Consider the following 6000-nt stretch of genomic DNA (forward strand, 5'->3'; position numbering starts at 1 on the left):
GATTACATTCGTCTCGTATAATTAAAAATGCAAGACTAGAATTATTTTAGTTCAAAAACTGCGAACTCTACGCTTATTGGTACAGAAGTTACCTTGCATGTATTAAGGAATTAAATATTATATAAAATCTTATTCAATTTTATTTTTTAGCTACGTTAATTATTATCAGTTAATACGCTGAATAGTTTAAAAAATAAAAGCAGGCACTGTTATAGTTTCGTTTTAATATAAGCCGTTTGACAATTAAACAGCGATAAAGAGAGAATGTCATTTGGCAACGAATTTTATCGATGAAGGCTTATTTGAAAATGTTCCCCAGAATTTTCTTTGTTGCACAATAATTTCTGGAATCCTTAACGCAAGTTCTAAGTCTCTTCAACCTCGAATTATGAGCACTTAGATTTGACTCTATGGTCCAATACGCAAAATCTACGAATATTTTGTAGAAAAAATTCTTCAATAAATTTTGCGTCTGACTACACTTACAGGAAATATTTAATGAATGATAATTTAAATATATATATTTCAATTAAGCCAGGGAAGCTGCCTAAGTTTGGATCAGAAATTGAATAAATCGCTATCGATTTTGAGGGCTTTCAGGCATATGCTCCTCTTCTCTGGAGTAATAAAGCATTTTGCTATAGTAGGAAATGCGACAACCATATTTATAGAAAATTCAACGTGCGAAGCAAAAAGAAAACGAACGTCACGCCATTGTCTATCAAAACAGCAATGAAAGGTGAAGGAGATAAGATGCTGGAAATTCGGAAGCACTGAGAAAACCTGGTATATGACTAAATTAAAAAAATACAATAAAATAAAAAAAAACTGAGCGGAAAAATGTAAATTTTTGTGAATACTCAAAGCCTTTAAGGGCATGCAGTTCCTCAACTCAAAAAACCCTTTCCTGGAAATCTGCGATAAATAAAGGTTGCTTCTTTTAATCTTATTTTGGTACTATTCGGTTTTGAGGGCCGTAGATAATCGCCAAACTATTGTTGATGCCATTGCTGCCAAAAATAATTGTGGCAACCCTAACGCAAGAAAGGAAGTATAATAGTAATTAACTAACTAAGATTGATGTGTTAATTTAGATGAAAGGTTAATTTCATATAACACATTTTTATTATTATAATTTATATGAAAAAGGCTAAACATAACTGAATGGATGGATGCCTGCATCGCTCTTTCGCTACCGAGTTATCGCTAAAGCATACTTTCATCTCGTTGGTTGTTCAAACATAATTTTCTATAACGAATGATGCTTTTTTTTTTTTTTTTTTTTTTTTTTTTTGAAAATATTCTAGGTAAAGTGCAGAATCGCCCTCTTTTTTTTTCCCGGTTTTTTACAAAAGTAAAAACAATTGGATTTTTTTCATTTTTCTTTTACTTTTTAAGTGAAAATAGGTCTATGTGTACATAGATAAAGTGAAGGGTGCGCGCAGTGCCATTTTTATGTAATTCTGGGATTTTTTTTAAGTGAACATAGGTAGATGTGTACATGCAATTCTTAAAGACGTGTCAAGCAATGGGTGATTCAGCCCTTTACCCGAAATTCTATTGCAGACTTTTCGTCATGGGCTATTCCCAAATTGTTAAATCCATAGGATATCAAAAAAGGATTTAAAAATTAAAATAGTATTTCAATGGCGTCTTAAGAAATATAGAACTACATAAACTTTCGCAATTTGAAATCAGCGCGTATGCTAGATTTGGCGCTTTTGTGCTTACATTTTCGTTGCAATTTTTTTACAGTCCTCAAAACGGAATAGTACCCTTATGGTAAGGTAAAGTATTAATTAATTAATTAGTATAAAAGAGAAAAGCCTATTACAGATAGTTCTAAAATTTGGCCTTGGTAAACGTTTTGTTAAAACTGCGAGTATAAAGAGAATGTATTCTGATTTCTGTCAGAACTGTGTGCATTCACTTAGGTAGGTAACGATGCAAAATAAGTGCCATATTTCTATTTAGAGGTTTGAAATATCTTAACAACAGCCAAAATGCTTATTTCTTTCCTAAAAACTGTTCTGTACTTACCGACTAGCCTCTACTAATTATCTGCCTTTGGGAATAGGGATTCTCTTGCATTTATTTCTAGTAGTGTTCAGTATGCTATAAACAAAATCCTCCATTTGATTATAAGCCTTCTCCTTTCAATCTAGCTTAAGCCCGGATAGCTCAGTCGGTAGAGGGTTAGGCTTTTAACCTAACGGTTCAGGGTTCGAGTCCCTGTTCGGGCGGACTTCATTTTAGCAAAAAGGTAACACAGTGTACAACTATGAAGATAAGTTACATTTTTCCAGCCCCGTAGTTTTTTAGTGTTAGGTTCTAAAAATTATAAAATTATTCAAGTATTTTCCGCCTACCTTAATTTAGCGAACAATCTCAATAAATTTTAAAAATAGCTCATCAGGCGGGCAGGACTGCGTCCCAAATAAATAAATAATAAATTTTAAAATCGTTTCGTACGCGTACAGATTGTTTTAGTTTTTCTAAGACATAACATCGCAAACTCCCTGCAGAGATCACACCAGACCATACCATTTTAATGCTAAATTTTACGCCCGATTAATACGAGGACCGACATATCAAAGCCAAGCAAATACAAACTGCCAGTCAGTCTTCCAAGGACCAAGGAAGGGTTCTATTACGGGGTTCTTAAGCATATAGCCTTTATCCCCACATCGTCAAAGAATTATCTTTATCACCAAAAAGAGGTTTCCGCAAAGAGGTAAATTTAGTGCCAAAATGTTAATTTAACAAAAAGAGTAACTGCCTTCCACAGTGAAAACACTTAAGGACTGAATTTAGTAATTTTGGTGTCGAATAAGGGCCAGACTCAATTTGGAGGGGTTATATCATGAATTTTGAAAAGCATCTATGTTTCCTTGATCAATGGCCATGTGCTGTTAACAACACGTGAGCAGCAACACTCGCGAAAATCTTCAAGTCGCAAGTGCTTCGGTTCTGGGGGAGGGGAAAACCGGGAAATCGTTAGGCGAGTTTGAATTAAAGAGACACAGCCAGCAATGCCTTTGAGGAGAAACTTTTTAAAATATAATAAGATTGCATTAACTTTAAGTGTTGTGATAATGAATGAAAAACCATTAAGTTCTCTTAAAGAGATTAAATTAAGTAATCCTTGCACTAGAACCCTTTTAAGAAGGAAACAAAGATGTGCTTACAGCCTGATAACAACCGCTTACAGATGGAAGAAGTAAGATTGCGCGATTAGGCGACAAAGAGAGAGTGACCCTGATGGAAGCTGAAAGATCAGCGAATTCACTCAGGCGTGGGGGGGGGCAAGCGAACGAGTTTATTGAAACCTTCGAGGCGCCTCGTCTCCATAGCAACGCCTCTTGGCGAAAGGAAGCGCATTGCATGCTTTCTTCAGAATAGCTCTGGGTCTCATTTTAGACGATGCAATTCCCGGATGATAAGCAGGGAGGCTGTGGAGTACGGGGTTTCCGATCGAAGATATCTTTTGGAAAATGTTAGCCGAAGTCGCTGTACAAAGCGATTTATGGGGAGAATTTTGGCTGCATTATGAATATCCTCGTTCGTGACAAACCAAGGAGCTTTATAAATTTGCCGTAGCATAATGTGTTCTGAAAGATTCGGATAAGTTTCCTGTTAGTAATTCCTGCTGCGCCCCATACCGGGCTAGCATATGTCAGAATTGGCTTTATCATTGAGTTATTCCCAGTCAGTCTTTCATTGCGCTAAATCCTACACTCTCCTTTTCTAATTATTTTTGGATAATTTGAAGTGATCTCATAGAGACCACTATCAGATGGGAAATACTTAAGTAACAGGGATGTTAGGAATGAAGATATCTTATTGGATGTTTTAATATTACTGTTACTACGTATTCTTATTGCAATGCAGCTTTGTTTTACAGAAAAATGCTGTGATAGTTACTTTATCAAGGACTATCTTTCTTTTGCTATCTTCTTGCTGTAACTGCGTCCTTCAGAATTTAAATTACTCGCGTAATTTCGCAGTCTTTATTTTTGGACGATAATATAACTTAAGAAAGGGGCAGAATACGAAAGGAATTACGGCATATCTCATAAACAAGTAGCATCTTCGAACTGCTTTCCGTGGAACTGTGAGGTTCTACATAAATCCATTGAAGGTGTCGCAAATCAAAATCTAAAATTGAACATGAGAAACCCGAGAGCACATTTTTGCCAATCGACTATGCATAAGGTATTGTATTTATATTCAACGTTATTTCTACTTTTAAAAACTACTTTGTAGGAAATGTTATTTTACACATCAAAGAGCATAAGCAAAATAGTATTGTAACGTCTTGTACACCAGGTCGATTACAAAACTAACTGACCTACTTCTGCATGACTAGTATTTGAAGTAGGCAGGTTATCGCCTATCCAACAAGTCCCATGTGGTCTAGTGGTCAGGATACGTGGCTTTCACCCACGCGGCCCGAGTTCGATTCCCGGCATGGGAAAGGAGATTCCATGGTGTAACGGTTAGCACTCTGGACTCTGAATCCAGCGATCCGACTTCATATCTCGGTGGAACCTATACCTTTTAGATATCTAGATGATACTAGATGCGATACGATTACATTCCTCTCGTATAATTAAAAATGCAAGACTAGAATTATTTTAGTTCAAAAACTGCGAACTCTACGCTTATTGGTACAGAAGTTACCTTGCATGTATTAAGGAATTAAATATTATATAAAATCTTATTCAATTTTATTTTTTAGCTACGTTAATTATTATCAGTTAATACGCTGAATAGTTTAAAAAATAAAAGCAGGCACTGTTATAGTTTCGTTTTAATATAAGCCGTTTGACAATTAAACAGCGATAAAGAGAGAATGTCATTTGGCAACGAATTTTATCGATGAAGGCTTATTTGAAAATGTTCCCCAGAATTTTCTTTGTTGCACAATAATTTCTGGAATCCTTAACGCAAGTTCTAAGTCTCTTCAACCTCGAATTATGAGCACTTAGATTTGACTCTATGGTCCAATACGCAAAATCTACGAATATTTTGTAGAAAAAATTCTTCAATAAATTTTGCGTCTGACTACACTTACAGGAAATATTTAATGAATGATAATTTAAATATATATATTTCAATTAAGCCAGGGAAGCTGCCTAAGTTTGGATCAGAAATTGAATAAATCGCTATCGATTTTGAGGGCTTTCAGGCATATGCTCCTCTTCTCTGGAGTAATAAAGCATTTTGCTATAGTAGGAAATGCGACAACCATATTTATAGAAAATTCAACGTGCGAAGCAAAAAGAAAACGAACGTCACGCCATTGTCTATCAAAACAGCAATGAAAGGTGAAGGAGATAAGATGCTGGAAATTCGGAAGCACTGAGAAAACCTGGTATATGACTAAATTAAAAAAATACAATAAAATAAAAAAAAACTGAGCGGAAAAATGTAAATTTTTGTGAATACTCAAAGCCTTTAAGGGCATGCAGTTCCTCAACTCAAAAAACCCTTTCCTGGAAATCTGCGATAAATAAAGGTTGCTTCTTTTAATCTTATTTTGGTACTATTCGGTTTTGAGGGCCGTAGATAATCGCCAAACTATTGTTGATGCCATTGCTGCCAAAAATAATTGTGGCAACCCTAACGCAAGAAAGGAAGTATAATAGTAATTAACTAACTAAGATTGATGTGTTAATTTAGATGAAAGGTTAATTTCATATAACACATTTTTATTATTATAATTTATATGAAAAAGGCTAAACATAACTGAATGGATGGATGCCTGCATCGCTCTTTCGCTACCGAGTTATCGCTAAAGCATACTTTCATCTCGTTGGTTGTTCAAACATAATTTTCTATAACGAATGATGTTTTTTTTTTTTTTTTTTTTTTTTTTTTTGGAAAATATTCTAGGTAAAGTGCAGAATCGCCCTCTTTTTTTTTCCCGGTTTTTTACAAAAGTAAAAACAATTGGATTTTTTTCATTTTTCTTTTACTTTTTAAGTGAAAATAGGT

General features: G+C 34.8%; 2 non-coding genes across 2 annotated transcripts; both read left to right on the plus strand.

Moving 5' to 3' along the window:
• The first annotated feature begins 2170 nt into the window (after window positions 1–2170).
• On the plus strand, window positions 2171–2243 carry TRNAK-UUU (transfer RNA lysine (anticodon UUU)). The gene has a single exon. It is a non-coding gene; the product is annotated as a tRNA-Lys (tRNA).
• Window positions 2244–4405: 2162 nt separating this feature from the next.
• Window positions 4406–4477, plus strand: TRNAE-UUC (transfer RNA glutamic acid (anticodon UUC)). The gene has a single exon. It is a non-coding gene; the product is annotated as a tRNA-Glu (tRNA).
• Window positions 4478–6000: the final 1523 nt, after the last annotated feature.

This window comes from Stegodyphus dumicola, chromosome 8 (assembly GCF_044657685.1).
Source record: "Stegodyphus dumicola isolate Sdum_Otavi_A_Nest chromosome 8, ASM4465768v1".
NCBI classification, from domain to species: domain Eukaryota; kingdom Metazoa; phylum Arthropoda; class Arachnida; order Araneae; family Eresidae; genus Stegodyphus; species Stegodyphus dumicola.